Here is an 18413-nt window from a genome sequence, read left to right as displayed (position 1 = left end):
CTGCAACCTCCGTATCCTGGGTTCAAGCAACTCTCCTGCTGCAGCCGCGTGAGTAGCTGGGATTACAGGCCCAAGCCACCACACCCAGCTAATTTTTGTATTTTTGGTAGAGACGGGGCTTCCCCATGTTGGCCAGGCTGGTCTCAAACTCCTGACCTCAGGTGATCCGCCGGCCTCGGCCTCCCAAAGTGCTGGGATTACAGGCATGAGCCACCTCGCCCAGCCTAATGAAGGATATTTCATGAGTGAGAGCGAGAGAACTTAATGTCCCACAGTAGAAAAGATATAAAGAATTGCCCTGTAGTACACATGACTTTCAGTTATCCTGTTGGACATTCATGTAGGGAAAGATCAGTTTATAATTTTCTGAACCTAGACTTTATTTTTTCATAAAAATGCAAAATAATTTTTGCATACTTTTAATATACACAGAATAGATTCATTTTCATTCTCTGGTCCACCTATACTACTTCTTTCATTTTCCTGCACTTTTAATATGGAAAGCTTCTAATCTGACTTCTCTTAAATACAAGCTTCTTCTTTATAAGTAAGTTACAAGCATCTATTTGATTACATAGTTAATTGTACCTGAAAATTATTTATATAATGAAATGTGAAGTATTTTTTATTATAAATTGCTTCTTTTAGATTATCTTTTATGTACATTTAGGATATTCATGTTTTAAAGCTGCATGTACAGTAGTTAATATTATCAACAAATTTGATTTTAGAGTAGTAAATGGGACATGACAGAATTTTTTTGTCATATAAAGAGAGCTATGAGAATAATGGGTAGGGTTTTGAACCAATGAACCAATCCCTGCCTCAACGTTTAAGGAAGGAGGGTATGCAAATTACCCAGATAGGAGGGATGCTTATCTTCTTCATGAAGTTCCCCAAGGAAGATTTCACGTGTACCTCATTAATTTGTATTAGTATTTTGAAATCTTCATAGTAAGCTAGTTCTTCTGTATTAATATTTTCTAGGAGTCTTCATATGTCACTCTAAAAACATGACCGGGCCAGGTGCAGTGGCTCATGCCTGTAATCCCAGAACTTTGGGAGGCCGAGGCAGGTGGATCACTGAGGTCAGGAGTTCGAGACCAGCCTGGCCAACATGGTGAAACCCCGTTTCTACTAAAAATACAAAAATTAGCTGGGCATGGTGGCAGGTGCCTGTAATCCCAGCTACTCGGGAGGCTGAGGCGGGAGAATCACCTGAACCCGGGAGGCAGAGGTTGTAGTGAGCTGAGATCGTGCCATCGCACTACAGCCTAGGCGATAGAGCAAGACTCTGTCTCAAAACAAAACAAAACATGGCCAGGCACAGTGGCTCATGCCTGTAATCCCAGCATTTTGGGAGGCCATGGTGGGTGGATCACCTGAAGTCAGGAGTTCAAGACCAGCCTGGCCAACATAGTAAAACCTTGTCTCTACTAAAAATATAAAAATCAGCCGTGTGTGATGGCACACTCCTGTAATCCCAGCTACTCAGGAGGCTGAGGCAGGAGAATTGCATGAACCTGGGAGACAGAGGTTTCAGTGAGCCGAGATTGTACCACTGCACTCCAGCCTGGGTGACAGAGTGAGACTCTGTCTCAAAAAAACAAAACGAAAACAAAAAAAAACTGTGACTTTTGGTTACTCCCCTTCTGTAGAAAAGATGAGCAGGTATTGAGAGAAGTAAACTGTAAACTTGCAGAGGAGTTAAAAACAGACTCAGGTTTTCTTGAACAGTGGACATGGTGGCACTGTCCCTTTGTCATGAACATAGTCCACATATGCCATTACAAACTGTTGACAGTACTGTAAAATATAACACATTCTAGGTAAGGTATTGTCTATATGGTAGATTAAATCAGAAATACAAAGGCTGGGTGTGGTGGTTCACGCCTGTAATCCCAACACTTTGGGAGTCTGAGGTGGGTGGAGCACTTGAGGTCAGGAGTTTGAGACCAGCCTGGCCAACATGGCAAAAACCCATTCCTACTAAAAATACAAAAGTTAGCTGCACGTGGTGGTGCACACCTGTAATCCCAGCTACTTGGGAGACTGAGAAAGGAAAATTGCTTGAACCTGGGAGGCAGAGGTTGCAGTGAGTTGAGATCACGCTACTGCACTCCAGCCTGGGCGACAGAATGAGACTGTGTCTCAGAAAAAAAAAAGAAAAGAAAAAAAGGAAAAAAGAAGTACAAATGTGAGGTTAAGTTACTCAAGCATGTGCATACATAGTGTTCCCTATTGTTATTTGAGGCTTGCATTTTTAATTTCATAGAGCTTTTTCTTGTAGTTCTTTTTTGTTGTTGTTGTTATGTTGATGTAATTCTCAAGTATTTCCAGGAATACTAATAAATTGGGGGTTTTTTTTAGTTTTTTTAGAAAAAAATCTTTTTCTTAAATATTCTGTTTCTTTTTTGTTATTGTTGTTTATCTTGGTTTTTCTCTTTCATGTTGCAGACTTTTAAAATATATATTTGATTTTCTTTTTAAAAATGAAGTGCCATTATGGCTGCCTAGAAGTTCTGCATGACAGCATCTGCCTCTAGCAGGCTTCAGCCTGGGTACACAGAGCCACCCTGAGCCCTCTTGCTGGGGAACTGCTAGATGTCAGAATGAGGAGGGCTTGACTGTGGGGTTCTCTTAACCACACTAGCTATTTAGTCTTCACCAGACGTTTGTTTAATTTTTTTTAGAAAATTATCTCCCTTTTCTTATTTTTGCTCTGAAGTGGGGAAGCTATAAGGTTTTTTTTTTATCAAGACAGGAGTAGTCATGAAAAGAATAATTGTTATTTCCAGACTTTTCAATTACTCTTCTCCTTTCTACCTTTCTTGTCACTTCTGTCACAGTTCTTACTTTTCCTGAGTCTGGAGCCTGTTTGGGGTCCATCTGAATAAAATCAACTCTTCACTGCCTTGGCAGTACCCGCTCAGAACTCTCCGGGCTGTAAGCTGCCTCTGCTCAGCTTCATCGCTCAGTGCTCTCCCCACATCCTTCTGGCTTCCTGACATTTGGTGAAATCTCTCAGGCCCCTGAAACTTGTTGTTGTTGTGGGTCTACATACCCCTTTTATAACCGTAGTGGGGTCTTCCAGGCGCCCTGACCGCCATCATGAAAGGAGAAGTACTTTCATTTGTTGATTTGTCAGAAATATATCTGAACAAGTAAATTGGAAATACCTTTAGTCAGGCATTTAGCCAGGAAAAAGATTAGATGGAGCATGATGACTGCAGTGGGTACTGGGGCTTGGGAAAACGAACCCTCACAATTACTGGATTGGGAGGAAACAGTGGGCTGACATTATTATACAAAGATACACTTTCCAGCCAGTAAAGACATAGCCATTAATCATAGAGCCCCATAAGAGGATCTTTTAGCTTTGTTGCTAGAAGAAAGTTGCATCTTGTAAAACATCCAACTTAGTCATTTAAAAAAATCTTTAAGTAGTGGTACTTGTTCCTGATCTTAATACAAATTAAATGTGGATACGCTTGCTTGATTTCTTCCCTGCCCTTTAGCATAAGAGCTTCTGAGAGAATTTCCTATTCTTCCCTTCTGTACTATTTATTTCTTGGGCTATAGACCCTCATACTCCCTCTTCTTTTTCTTATAAGAAGCAATTCACATTCTCTTTTCCCATCTCCTTTGTGGAAAAAATCTCCAAACCCTTATTAATTATCCCTTTGTCATGTTCGTCAGGTCGGTCCTGAAAGTGTCAGCAGACACTGTGAAGATGGGAAAAGTAAGATGTTGACTAGTTCTTTAACTTTTGTGACACAAATGGTGTCCGTTTGTGTCAGAAGAAAGCCTGAATTGATGTTTCCATCTCATGCTTCCCTCCTTTTACTTAGGAAGCAGTTTCTTTGTGAAAAATCCCTGGAGATCTTTCTCAGAGGTATTCCACAGTTAGGGCCAATTACTGCAACATGATGGAAGCTTTAGGTTCTTCTCAGGCCTAGCCTCATTTCTAGCACAATACTAGGAGGCTAAAATCTACCTCTAAAATTTGCAAAGTAATAGTGATGGATGTTAGCTATTTTTAATGTAGCTGCTTAGAGACAATTGAAGATAGTAAGGGTCATAAGGGCCTTCTCCTATCTGACCTCTGTACCCCTGTAGTTGTTTACCAGCTTAGAGCCTCCTGTACAGTTCTAGATCAAAGAGCAGGTCCTCTGAGGCCATGTCCTTGGGAGCAGAGATGGAGAGTAGTGAAATCTACTTAGCTCTGAGGGTGTGAGCTCCCAGGCAAGCAGAACACACTTGGGATTTTATTCCTGATATTGACCAGAACATCTATCATCAGCCTATGCCAAACACCCCCTTTCCACACCTTGTTTCTCCCACCTATTTCGCATAACTTCCTAGAGATGAAGAATGTTTCTGAGTGCGGATTGTCAGATGTCTGCTGAAAAATGGTGGGCCTAAAAAAAACACTCTGTGACTGCAAGAATGTAGAACACTCCCACACTGGTTCTGGGACCTGGCCTGTTGGTTGGCTATTACTGTTGAATGAGAGGAGAACCAGCAAATTCTTTCTTTTCCTCTGGAGGAAATACCTTGTATGGATGGTCCCCCAGAGAAGAGAGAGCCATGGCTAGTTGTGAACTGAAATAATCCAGATACAGGCACCATTTGATGGGATCTAAGTGTGCGAATCAAATTGCATTCTTCAGGAGGACATGGGGATGTCAAGACAATTAAGGAAATCCTACCATCCCTCCATTTTAATTGATGTAAAATTTACATGCATTGAAATGCACAGACATTCAGTGTACTCCTGTTCCCAGACCCCAGTTAAGAGAGAGAACGTTTCCATCACCAGGTTTCCTCTTGCCCCATTCAGTCATTCCCCGCCCTCACTGGCAAAAACTTTCTGCTTTCTATCATTGCAGTCTTGTTCTTGAGCTTCCTCTAAATGGAATCATGCAGTATATACTCTTTTGCGTCTGGCTTTTTTTTTCACGCAACAGTTTTATATAGTTGTCTGTATCATTCTTCCTTTATTGCTGGGTGGTATTCCATTGTATGAATAGACCCAATTTTAAACTCTGTTCTCTTGTTGACTGACATTTTGATTATTTCCCCATTTTTGGCTACTATGAATATTAAGCGGCTGTGAATGAGTTTTCTCTCACTCTCACTCTTTTCTTTTTCTTTTCTTTCTTTTTTTATTTTTTATTTTGAGACAGTCCCACTGTGTCACCCAGGCTGAGCTGCAGTGGGGCAATCTCAGCTCACTGCAACCTCTACCTCCCAGGCTTAAGCGATTCTCCTGCCTCAGCCTTCTGAGTAGCTGGGACTACAGGCACGCACCACCACACCTGGCTAATTTTTAAAATTTTAGTAGAGATGGGGTTTCACCATGTTGGCCAGGCTAGTCTCAAACTCCTGACCTCAAATGATCCACCAGCCTCGGCCTCTCAAAGTGCTGGGATTACAGGCGTGAGCCACCACACCCGGCCCACTCTCACTCTTTTTTAGGTTTAATTGCTGCACCGTACACTAGGTGTATGTGTACCTCTGTAAGAAACTGCCAAGTCATTTTCCAAAGTAATTGTACCATTTTACACTCCAACAAGCAATTTATGAAAGTTCCAGGTGACCCGGTATCTTAACATTGTATATTGCTGGTTTTTCTACTTATAGTCGTTCTCTTGGATATGAAGTAGTATCTCATTGTAGTTTTCAATTTGCGTTTTCTAGATGAATCACATATACTTATTGGCCATTTGTGTATCTTCTCTTTTGAGGTGTCTGTTCAAGTCGTTTGAGTCTGTTTTTCTTTTGCCTGTTTTAAAATTGGACTGTCTTATTATTTTGGTTGGTAGGAATGTTATACATATTCTGAATACAATATTCTTGTCAGAAGTTTATAATGCAAATATTTTGCCAGTCTGTGGTCTACCTGCTGTTTTTTAAAAGTGTCTTTTGATGAGCAGAAGGTTTTAATTTTGAAATAATTTCATTGATCAAAAATGTTTTTCCTTTGCGAGGCCAAGGCAGGGGAAGATCGCTTGGGCCCAGGAGTTTGAGAGCAGCCTAGGTAACATAGCAAGACCTCAACTCTCTACAAAAAAATAAAATATATTTTTAAAAATTAAAAAAAAGATTTCTATATTATCTGTATTTTTTGTTTCCTAAGTAATCTGCCTCCCCAGGATTGTGCAGATATTTCTCTGTGCCTTCTGTTAGAAGACTTATAGCTCTAGCTTTTATGCTTTAGTTTATGATCTATCTCCAGTTGATTTTTGTATATGGGGTTAAGTAGAAGTCGAGGTTCATATTTTTGCATACATTTTCCCAGTTCTAACATGGATTGTTGGAAAGACTTTCCTTTTTCCATTGAATTGCTTTGGCGCCTTTCTTGAAAATCAGTTTTCCATATATGTGTGGGTCTATTTCAAAGGAACTTAAAGAATGTTTGTATAGACCACATGCGGCATGTACTCAAGTCTAGGAAATAACAGTTCACATTGGTCAACCCTCAAGTGACTGGCATACTCTTTAACTTCTATATCGTGAAACATTTATGTCAAAGATCACTGATAGAAGCTGTATGTGGTGGGAGGCATTTTTTGCTTGTTTTTTGAAGCTAACCCTGCTGAAGCCTCCAGAAGTTCCAACATTCCCATGTTAAATGTGATGTTCTTATCTGCACAGAAATAGACCATAAAAAGTGAGATCTAGCCTGAGCCTGCAGGCGACTTCAAGAAGAACAAAATTAACTTCACTTTTCTTATCTGAAAAGTTGGATATGTGTGGATTCAAAAATGAGTGATTTGGAACTTATTATAATGAAATGTGGGCCAGACAAAAAATAAATACTCTTAAGAAAGATGTTTTTCGTAATGTAAAGACGCTTGTAAAGGAAAAATTGTTTTAATAACAAGTATATTGTATGCAAAAGTAGATCTGATTTTAAAGAAGCCTTGTCTATGAGTAGAATCTCTACTTGGAAAGGTTTTTGTAAACGGTTTGGTTGAGCATATTTATTTGAATATAGAACTTTCTTTCTTTTAAAAGATTCCTTGATTTGGAAACCAAAGGCTGAATAGAGTAGGAAATGCACCCAAATTATTCTGTTAGAAAGGTACAATAAGTGGTGATGCTCTCTTTTGACACCCTAAATTTTAGGACTTTGAATTTGGTGCTTTCATGGTGTGGTGGTATAGGGAAGTGATTAGCGCGGGACTCTGAGGCTGGGCTGCCTGGATTGGAATACCAGCTCTGCTACTGAACACCGGCGAAGGAATCGACGTTCCTGTGTCTCTCCCTAAATGGGGAGAATAAGAGTACCTGCCTCATGGTTTGGGTTAAAGTATACAAAAGGCTTAGAGCTGTGCCTGGTTCATAGTGAGCACTATGTAACTGCTGGCTGGTAATAATATATTAACTTTATAAGAAGAGGGGTTGTGCTGCACGTTGTCATGGGGGGCCATCGTGTTCTGTGTAGACCATTGTCTTTGTTGTACATATGCGATGAAGGCCTACAGAAAATTGATGTCACTTACTACAGCTGACTTCCCGGATCTCACTGTGTGGAAGATGCGACTTCTCACAAGGCCCTGCTCAGCATAGTCACGGTTTTGTTTATGTTCTTAGTGTTGTTTGATAGATGCCACACACGCATAGAGGACTGGGATGTGGCGCCCATGACTTGGCAGGCGGGAGAAGCACACTTGAGGAGGCAGCTTTCCACTCTCCAGCAGCTGATCCGTGCCATCCCAGTGCCCCTGCATCTCCCAGCGGTTCTGCACACACTGCCCACTCTCCACCTCCTGCATCTCACTACTTACTCTCAGTAACTGGCCATCCCTCCGCTGTCACAGAGGGAAGAGAGTCCAGAAGGTGGACTCACTTAGGTTCTCGCTGTGAATGAGCACTCCTCATCTGCACCTGCCTGGCTTTCCTTGCCTCCTGTTTCAGTGGAAGGGGAGTCCTTCCTCGTGCCCAAGGCCCTGAACCCCATGCCCTTCCCTCTCACCTTCTGAAAGACTTTCTCTCTCTGACCGTGTACTTTTTATTCCCCACTGACTTTGTCCTGAAAGCACTGAAACCTACTTAAGTCTTTCCCATTTTAAACAACACAGGCCTTCAGTATCACCCTGCCTTTCATTACCTCTCCATTCACTTCTGCCAGGGCCAGCCTTTTGGATGGATTGTCTCTAGTTACTCCCTCCCTGTCCTCACTCCTGCCCACCCCTCAGGCTGTTCCAGTCTGGCTTTTGCACCGGTGACCAAGTGGATTCCGCTGTAGCCAAAGCCAATAGTCGCCCTCCTCTCTTTCCTGTGGGCCACGTTCGTCAGATGCATTTGGATTCTTGTCTTCCCCAACCTCTCAGTGGTGAGCAGGCTTTGACTCGTTCTCCTCCCTGGCCTTTGAAGACTCACCCTACCCTTCTTGCTTTTCCTTCTCATTGCCCTTTTCAGGATCTTTCTATCAGTCTCTAAGCTCCTTACTAATATTCCAGTGCCCACTGGGCATCTGCACTTGGATATCTTGTTGGCACCTCATATCCAAGAGGTTCCAAATTGATCCAAATACCCAAGCTTGAAACCTATGACTTATTGATCCTTTCTCCTCACCTTCAGAATCCAGTAAGAAGGCAAATCTGGTCAGAATTCTACCTATCAACAATTTTCAAACCCATCTACTTTATCTGTCATGTCCTTCTTCTTGGTCACCATGACCTTTTATCTGTGTTAATGGATTAGCAACTCTCTCCCTGCTAAATTTTCCCTAATCCATTCTCTGACTGCCTTCAGGGCGATGCTTCTAAAAGCATCCTCATCCTTCTCCTTCCCTGCTTTAATTCTTACCCATTTGTTAAATGTCCTGTACCCAGATTGATGGGGGCCTCTGCAGAGCACGTGTTCCAGCCTGTGCATAACCAGGTCATCACAGCACTAACAAGTTCATGGGGAGTTGGAGAAGAGAGTTGTTTCCCACTCCACAGAACTTTATGAAAATCCCAAATGTAAATCAACCACTCCTGCCCCAGAGCTCTTGGTCATGGGCTTTGTATCCCTTCCATCCTTCCTCAGCCTCTCCCATCTGTAGTAACCCTACCCTATTTCTCCCTCTTTACTTATTCAGAGCATCTCAGTTCTTTCCTGAATGTTCTGATCCTTAAGTTTCATTCCTGTCTTGTCTTTGTTTGGGTTTCCCTAGAAGCAGATTTTGAAAAAACATGCAATCTGGTCTGACTTCACTACTGAGGAGCTGTGAGACCTCTCTGTGCCTCAATTTCCTCATCAGTAAGATTCTACTTTATAGGATTGTAGGGAAGATTAAATTATGCATAGAAAGTTTTAAAGCCCTATCTGACCTATAATGGTGGTCAATAAAGCTTGCTGTGATAACAGTGATTACTATTATTATTAAAAATATCACTACCTTCGGGTTGCCATCCTCAACCAATCTAGCTAGACCAGATTAGAGCCCCCTCTTATGTGTACTAATAGCATTGTATGCCTCCTTTACATTGTAATTGCCAGTTTGCTACAGGAAGGATGATGAAATATTGTTCATCATCTAGCACCTAGCCCAGTGCCTGGCAGAGTTATACAAGATGTACTCAAGTATTTTTTGAACAAAATTAATGAATAAAATGACTTGTAGAAAGAGCCTTCCAATTACACTTGCTTTCTTACCTTTAAATAGCCACCTCTTTAAAAAAAATAAAACACGGCCAAGCGTGGTGGCTCATGCCTGTAATCCCACCAGTTTGGAAGGCCAAGGTGGGCGGATCACCTGAAGTCAGGAGTTCGAGACCAGCCTGGCTAACATGGTGAAACCCTGTCTCTACTAAAAATACAAAAATTAGCTGGGCATGGTGGCATGTGCCTGTAATCCCAGCTACTCAGGAGGCTGAGGCAGGAGAATTGCTTGAACCGAGGGGGCAGAGGTTGCAGTGAGCCGAGATTGCACCATTGCACTCCAGCCTGGTCAATAAGAGCAAAACTCCATCTCAAAATTAATAAATATATTAAATAAAACACAACAAACAAAATAGAACTCTTCTCCAGGGGCTTGTCTTTAAATCTGGTATTTCTCAGTGACCTTGGGGAAGCCTCTCTAGACATCTGAGTCCTGGAACAGTTCTATCTGAGAGCTTCTGTTCAGCTCTAGAATTCTTTAAATCTGTGGTAATAGCACGAAATGGGTATCGAGTACATTTTAAGGACACTCAGAGTTTCCCTTATGCTTATGTTTTTTCCTGTTGATGAGAAAATGTCATCATGTTGCTTGGATTTGTAGGTTCTTTCCTAGTTGTGGGGAATTTTTCCAAGCTGGCTATTATGAGAGGGTCTCAAAAAAAAACCACAAAGAAGTTTGGTATATTATGTTCAAATTACACACAGTATCCCTTCTTATTTTCACTTTTGATCTGGATTTTCACTTCTGAGCTGACTTCTATAATTTATATTTAAAGAATTTAGTCTCAGAAATAAGGTCATTTGATGCTTGCATCATTGACACTCCTAAACCTTTCTTGCATTCCAAATCGGAAACTTATTCAGGACTTCTAATTCTGATGGTTTCTTTCTTTCTTTCATATATTTATAGATGAAATAAATATATATATACACACATATACACAGATAAGACTATATCTATATGTAAATACAGATACTTAAAATATATATGTATATATTTTAATCGTGGTAAAATATGTAACAGAAAAATTACCATCTTAACCATGTTTAAGTACACAGGTCATTGGCATTAAATACATTCATGTTGTTGTGCACCCATCACCATCATCCATCTCTGGAATCCTTTCATTTTGCAAAACAGAAACTCTGTCCTCATTAAACAACTCCCCATTCCCTCCTCCCCCCAGCTCCCCTGAAAACCATCATTGTACTTTCTGTTTCTTTGAATTTGACTATTCTAGGTGCCTCAAATAAGTGAAACCCTACAGTATTTGTCCTTTTGTGACTGGCTTATTTCACTTAGCACGATGTCCTCAAGGTTCGTCTAATGTTGTAGGATTACAACAACATTGTAGCATTGACATGATTTCTTTGTTTTTTAAGGCCAAATAATATTCCGCCATGTAGATATGCCACATTTTATATATCCATGTGATGAACACGGGTTGATGGACACGGGTTGCTCTCATGTTTTGGCTGTTGTGAATAATGCTGTTAGGGACGTGGGTGTACAAATACCTGTTTTAGTTCCTGCTTTCAGTTCCTTTGGATCAAATAAGTTATTGATCCTTCTCTATTGACGCTTCTGTTTTCATGGACTCTTGCCTTACTCTTTTGATCATTTACTGTTCCTCCCCGCATCGACCTTTGGGCCATTTTTCTGGTAATGTCCCTACTATCAAGGTTCTCATACTTCAGTTGGACCCTCACAGAACTGCTGCCTGGAGAAAACAGTTTGACAGCTAAAAAAAAAAATATGATTCATTATCACCTCCTACACACACACCAATTCCTACTGTTTTCTGAAGGTATACCAGTGGTTCCTAAATTAAAAAAAATAAATCTCTTGGTCATAGGGCAAATTTTTGTAGCTATTGATACTCTGTATTTTGAAATTTAACTGTTGATAATAGCAGCTTCTTGATGTATTAGTCCTCTAATTGTGAAACTGTTATCTGTTTCTTATGAAAACAATATATGACAATCACAGAAAATTTGTAAGGTGTAGAAAAGTATTACACACAATGGCACTACCTAAAAGCAACAACTATTAACATTCTGATGCATAGGCTTCCAGTCTCTTTCATGTAAATTTTTACATAGTAAAGATCACATTGTTTTACACCTTCTTCTTTGCATTTAATAATAAATATAAGAATTTCTGGCTGGGTGTGGTAGTTTATACCTGAGTAGCTGGGAGATTGAGATGGGAGGATAGTTTGAGCCCAGGAGTTCGAGGTTACAGTGAGCTATGATTGTACCATTGCACTCCCCCTGAAGACCCCATCTCAAAAAAAAAAAAATTTCTTGTTCAAAAGTATTTGCAAGTATTTTCATGATTTTATAAAGCTGAGAAATATTTAGAGGGTGGTAATTAGCATAAATAGAATTTTTCCAGTTATAAAAACAATATATTACAGAAAATGCCAACCATCTCAAGATTATAAAGAAGTAATAAAAAATCTAATGTCTCCGTCTGCCCTTTTTAAGCTTTTTAAATGTATCCTAATCCAGTCTCGAGATCAGCTTGTCCCTCCCTTCTTCTTCACTTTCTTTCTTACCTGGCAACATTAGTATCATGTTTATGTATGATTTTATATTCAGCATTTGCACCCAATATTATATTTTGTCATTTCCAGTATCATGAAGCATTCTTCACAAATCATGATTTAAGCGTATGAATTTTTACTGTGATCTGTTTAGTCACATGCTCCATTCCATCTTTGGATGTTTAAGTTGTTCCCCATTTTATGCTTTTGCTAAGTATGTCCTTGCCATAGTTATCTTCCTATGTATCTATGATTATTTCCTTAGGAGATATTTATAAACATCTTAGGAGTCAAAAGAGTTTTAAGGCTGAAAAAATACATATATTGCTGATTTCCTCAAATGGTTGTCTCACCTCACTTCATGAGCTTTCCTTTTTTTGTTGTCCATCTTTGTGATTGGTGAAATGAATTTCGGTGTTTGCTCATGAAATCGAGCATTTTTTTCATATTAATTGGCCTTTTATATTTTTGTGTGAATTGTCTGTTATTACATTTTACCTTTTACATTCAAATACTATAAAGAATATTATTCTGTTACAGCTATTTTATTTTTTGCTTACCTTTTTATTTATTTAGAGACAAGGCCTCCCTCTGTCACCCGGGCTGGAATGCAATGATGCAACCATAGCTCACTGCAGCCTGGAACTCCTGGGCTCAAGTGATCCTCCAACCCTGGCCTCTGCTAGGACCACACATATGTGCCACCATGTCTTGCTAGTTTTTAAATTTTTTTGTAGGAACAGGATCTCACTACATTGCCCAGGCTGGTCTCCAAGCCTTGAGCAATCCTCCTGCCTCAGCCTCCCAGAGTGGTGGGATTACAGGTGTGAGCCAACACACCTGGCCTTTTTTTGCTTACCTTTCAGTTCTGTTTGCTGTTTTTTGACATATAGGGGTTTTACATTTTGTTGCAGTTGGATTACATTGCCTTTTGTTACTTTTTTCATTGCTTCTATAAAGCTAAATCTTCTCTTCCCATTCCAAATTCAGAAATAATTTTCTACTAATTTAGTTTTCTTCCTTTTTTTTTTCCTTTTATATTTAACTCTTTAATCTCCACAGAATTAATTCTGGTGAATCTTATGAAGTAGCAGTTAATTTTACTTTTTCTAGAATATTATCTGGTTCTTGTGTTTATTCAGAATCCCAGTATAGCTGTGACATGAACCAAAACAAGTGATTTTTCTTATTTTAGTGCTTTGATTTTCCCATTAGGAAAAATGAGGAAGCTGTGAGTACCAGTGGAAGGAACGAGCCAGGAAGAGGGACTGGAACCATCTCAGAAGCCAGGCCCCTCAGGCTGGAACTTGCCCTGTCTCCTCGCAGATGAGGTAGGAGGCTCAGCACGGGCTGGTGGGAGCAGCCCACAGCAGCAGTGAGGGTCAGTGGGCCTGTGAGTTAAGAAGAAGGTGGCACAGAGCGAGGGTCTCTGGATCCTGACTGTTTGACTTTTCCATGATTAGGATAAGTAGCCAGGGCTTGGCTAGTTGGAGAGTTACTCGAACCTCAGGTGACAGTTGTAAGGCAGCATGTAGTGAAAAAGAGTCCTAGCCTGGGAAAGTCCAAAACCTTAGGTCTGGTTTCAGTTCACTCACCTATCTCTGTGACATAGCAAAGTCTGTTAATTTCTCTAATTTTCTGATTAGTAGTATAGTTGCAGGAATGAAATAATAATGGTCCTGATTACTCAGAGATTCATTTACTGATTACTCTTTTTGTGACCTGAATAAAGAGTACAACATCTCTCAAAAGGTAACAATATGATGTTTCAGGAAATTAGAGAAGTTAAGAGACTTTGCTGTATTTACTATACAGATAGTTGACTGACAGCTGAGCCCGGACCCAAGATTCATTTATAAAATGAAGGAGTTGAGAAGTACATACTCTGAGGTTTATCCTAAATAAACTAAAGTCTAGGCAAGTGGCTGAGCTAGGTTTGCCATGAATCAATCTGCTGAGTATATTTCTTGGTAACTAGTTCATCTTTCCTTAATTCAGTCAACAAATATGATATCAAGTTTAGTAAGATGATGACAGATGTCATGTAATACTCCATCTGGAAGACTGTATGCTTCTCAGCTTCCCTAACTTTTCTTAATCTACCTTAAGCTTCCTTTCTGAAAGGTTTCTGTCTTTCCTAACAGTCTCTTCTTTCCGCCAGCTACCTCTTGTGTTTAAGAATTAAAGGAAGATGAGCTAGGAATCAAGAAATACGCAGAACTGATTCCTGTCACTGGCGCCACCCTGCCACTTGCCCAGAGCTGTGGTATAAATTTTTTTAATAGGCTGAAATAAAAATATGAATAGTATTTTGGTATTAAGCATTAAATTGATAAAGGCTATGAGATACACCTGCTCTCAACCATGTTAATTTTTTATTATTGGTATTAATAAATTATTACTTACTAACATATTAACAAGAATTGCATTGAGAAACAAAGCATCCACAGGCCAAATCTTCTGAATTTCAAATGTTTATATTAATGCGTTGTATTCTAGAAAAGTAGAATTGTCTTAAGTAGCTTTGTAATATAAAGTCATCTATCAGCCCATTACACCTATTAGAATGTTTTAACCTTTATCTCCCACTTTTTTGTTTCTAGACTGAGTGTACTTGGTCTGGTATTTGTGGCATAACTTACGGAACACATAAGAATGATACAGATACTATTTAATGATGACCTAATACAAGCTTAGATAGCTAAGGTGAAAGCTTCTATGGCCTTAACATTTTCCTCTTGAAGAATGTATTTTCTGTAATAAAATACAGTGGCTACTTGAAATCTATAAACTTATGTGAGGTCTGGATAAATCTGAGCAACTTTCTTCTTTGTGCTCCAGGAACCTACGCACTATATATATAAATAAAGCTTAAGTAAACATCACTGCAATCTGTGTTTTGTTTGATTATATTACGTATTGCCTGATCTTTAAATAATGATGAAAAATAGCCTTTAACATAAACCATGAATGGATATGCACTTGAGGGAAACAGTTTCTTGGATAATTAAACTTTAATTTCTCACCGTGGATTCCTTGGATCTTGTAATATTTTTTAAAACAGTCCTGGGGATTTATTTTTAAGGTGCCCAAATGAATTATTAGTTCTCAAAAGCCATAGTATATTCATGGGTCGATATATCCTCAAAACACTATTTTTAAACTGCTTAGTTTATTTTTCTTAGCGTGCTCATCTGCTGCATAATTTTCTTTGCTATGTATGGGTCACATGATTCCTCCCGTCCATAACTCACGCACTTAAAATTCTCACTTCCTGATTGAGCCATCAGATTACGTAAAATGTAAATCAGCCTGAATACCTAGGAGCAGGAATTTTAAGGGAGAAAATGCCGTTTTCTTTTTCTGTGTCATTATTAACCCTTAAATATCAGAGTGAGTGTCTGCTCACCTATTTGTATTTGGAAACGAGATACTGTTAGGGGTTTTTCTTGGCCCTTCCCTTTCAGATTGAATCAGACTTCGCTGCTTTCCTTATACAAAATAATGTACCAACTAGATCTAAGACGGTGGGAGTGGTATCGTTGCAGGAATGAAACCAAAAGGGTTCCGATGATTGAGAGAGATTCATTTATTTTTTAACTCTTCTCATGATCTGAATGAAGAGTACAGCATCTATCAAAAGGTAACAATCTAATATTTCAGAATTGCAAGTGGCCATTTAGCCTTTCTGCTGCCTGATATAAATGAAAGTAATTCCTAGCAGGCAGGATGACACTTGTTTTATCACGAATCTGACAATCCAGCACATTTTCTCAGAGCAATTTTGAAGTTGTCATAGTAACAGCATGGCATTTGGAGGGTCTTTTTAGTAGTTCTTTAGCTAGAGTTAATTAATTGTATTAACTCTGGATGTTTTTCTTTTTACTCCTCTTTGACAAACAAGGGCTATAATTGCTCAAATATGTATTTTGTGTTCTATATTTTTTGGTGACTATAGTTTAAGGACGTGATGTTTTTAAGTGGTTTCAGTGAAAGGTTATCAGTTGATTTCAGACACATTAAACTTGGGTTTTTAATTTCTCTGTAAAATTCCACTATCATTGTAGGACCAGGATTTAGTTTTATTTAAGAAGTGAATCTGGGGAGATATTTGCACAAATTGAATTGTGGCTTGCTTCCAGTGGTTGCAACTATCCGTTGCTTTGATTTTGGTGTATTTAGAAAAAGAACTGGGGAATGCAGAAAGGGAAATGTGTCAGGCTTACAGGAGAAAATTGTTTCTTTAAAAATGCAACAGGCAGGCACACCACCAAAAGCATGTTCCATAAAAGAAAACAAATAAATTTGATTTTGTGAAACTTAAGAATGCAGTGCTCTTTGAAACTCTAAAATATACTTAAATAAATTCTCCCCTAGGAAGATTTGTGGGAACTTTTTATTGGTGGAAAGTAGGTTGGAACTTCTAGTATTAATAGTAAAACTCTGTGGCGGAAATTCTTGCCAATATGGCGGTTGGTGAGAAAGGAATCCCGTTTCTTGGGCAGGGAGAGGGTCAGAAGAAAGAATTGTCTGTACTCGGTCTGGATGCCGGGACTTAAAAAGTATCAGATATACAATGCTTTTGTTTTCTTGTATAAGTGAACAGAGAGATGTGACACTTCTAAAAGGTCTTGTGAGTTTTGTGAGTTTAATGCTAATGCCGCTATCCTTACTGTTCTGTGAGTGTTTGTTCAGCCACGGGTGATTCAAGAGAGTTGGGGTATCAGCATGTGCAGCCAACAGCAGTCCAGGTGCTAATGCACCACCGGTGATGTCAGCAGTTACGAGACAGCGGTTTCAAAACACTGCAGTAAACAAGGTCAAAGTGTCCCGTTTCGCTGGAAGAAGTTTTGTTTTTATGAGCTGGACAGTACATGGATGAAGTAATTTTTCAAAACAAACTTTAAATTTATACATGTGTTTTTTTTCTTCTTCTTCTTCTTTGGATTAAAATAAATCGGCCCGTTGAGATTAAATAATGGTTATGTTTTTAAGCAGAATTATATTTCATATGTTTTTCCAGTCTTTTATTGATTTTCTGTTTTTCACAGAAGAAATGAAAATAACTTCTGATGTAGGGTTTCTTAAATGCAGTTTGAGAGAGCAAGATAGGACCCAGTACTTTCAAAATATGGCAAGTGCAAGTCACAATCCCTAGTAAGATATTCCTTCTCATTTTGTGCCTTTGACTCTTATTTAGACAGACTTTTAAGTACGAGAAAGCTAATGGCGCAGATTCTGCTGACTGTGTGGCTCTCGTCTTAATGCGTTTTCCAACCTTGAACCTGAGAATGCCAGAGGATTGAGTCTCTGGACGTTCATCTGAGCAGATATCTGCTGGCCGCCTGGTTCCTGAGCTAACAAGTGGGTGTCCCGGGCTTGTGTGTGTAGTCACAACAGTGGAGGTGCCACGTGGCACCCAGAGGTCGACTGGGGCTACCGCGGGGCTTCCCGATCCTCACAAGTGTGTCTTCAGTGTCTGACATGAACTGGGAACTTGGGGCATCTTTAGAAGCACAGACATTTGGAGTTCCACGGCAAACCTGGATGTAAGCACTCACACAGCTTTTAAAGTGAAAGCAGGGACCTTGAGGAAGGAATTGCCGTCATCTCATTGCCGACCTGCTTACTGTGCTGGGAAACAAAGTAAGTTCTGTTTGTTTCTTTGTTAGTCTCTCCTGCGTGTTTTTTCTTGCTAATGTTATTAGACACTCAATATCCGGCAAATGCCAAGTTTTTTCCCCTTCATTGGGAAGTAGGATATAGTTTATTCAATAGCTGATTGCTTCTTTTATCTTTTCCCTCTTCCCATATCTAGTGTGCCGGCTTGCTGTTTAGAGATAGGAAGAGATTGAAATTTATTATCAAGGAGAAAACAAAAAGTGTTTTGTTTTGTTTCTAAATGGTCCAAGAACTTTGCCATTAGGTAAATGACTATGACACAGACAAGGCGTTTTGCATGGTATGAGCAGGAGCACCTCTAGCAAAACAGCCCCAGTTCGCCACCCTGATTTCCATTTGGAAGCAGGCACAGTGGGTTTCCCCAGGACCGATGTTAAGGCAGAGGGTCCTTGTGCAGGAATTGTGCAGAAACTAGGTGGGAAGGTGTCACAGACAAGAGGCTGCAATTTAAAAACGCATCAGGAAATGGAAAAGAGCTGCGAGAATATCAATTATTTAATGATGTTGATAAAAACAAATTTA

At 39.6% G+C, this 18413-nt stretch overlaps 1 long non-coding RNA gene across 25 annotated transcripts in view; it reads left to right on the top strand.

Annotated features, from left to right (window-relative positions):
- The window catches only part of LOC735584 (uncharacterized), a 236762-nt gene that overhangs the window by 149742 nt on the left and 68607 nt on the right, over window positions 1-18413 (top strand). For 14 of the 25 annotated variants that reach the window (XR_010158664.1, XR_010158675.1, XR_010158663.1 and 11 more), the window contains exons 5-6: window positions 13425-13540; window positions 17410-17855. This is a non-coding gene — a long non-coding RNA (uncharacterized LOC735584). Of the gene's footprint in view, window positions 1-13404; window positions 15095-17409; window positions 17856-18413 lie in introns of those variants that run through there. The other 11 variants (XR_010158669.1, XR_010158668.1, XR_010158666.1 and 8 more) reach the window with 4 other exon arrangements.

This window comes from Pan troglodytes, chromosome 6 (assembly GCF_028858775.2).
Source record: "Pan troglodytes isolate AG18354 chromosome 6, NHGRI_mPanTro3-v2.0_pri, whole genome shotgun sequence".
Lineage (NCBI taxonomy): Eukaryota > Metazoa > Chordata > Mammalia > Primates > Hominidae > Pan > Pan troglodytes.
This window is presented reverse-complemented; position numbering and strand designations above follow the sequence as displayed.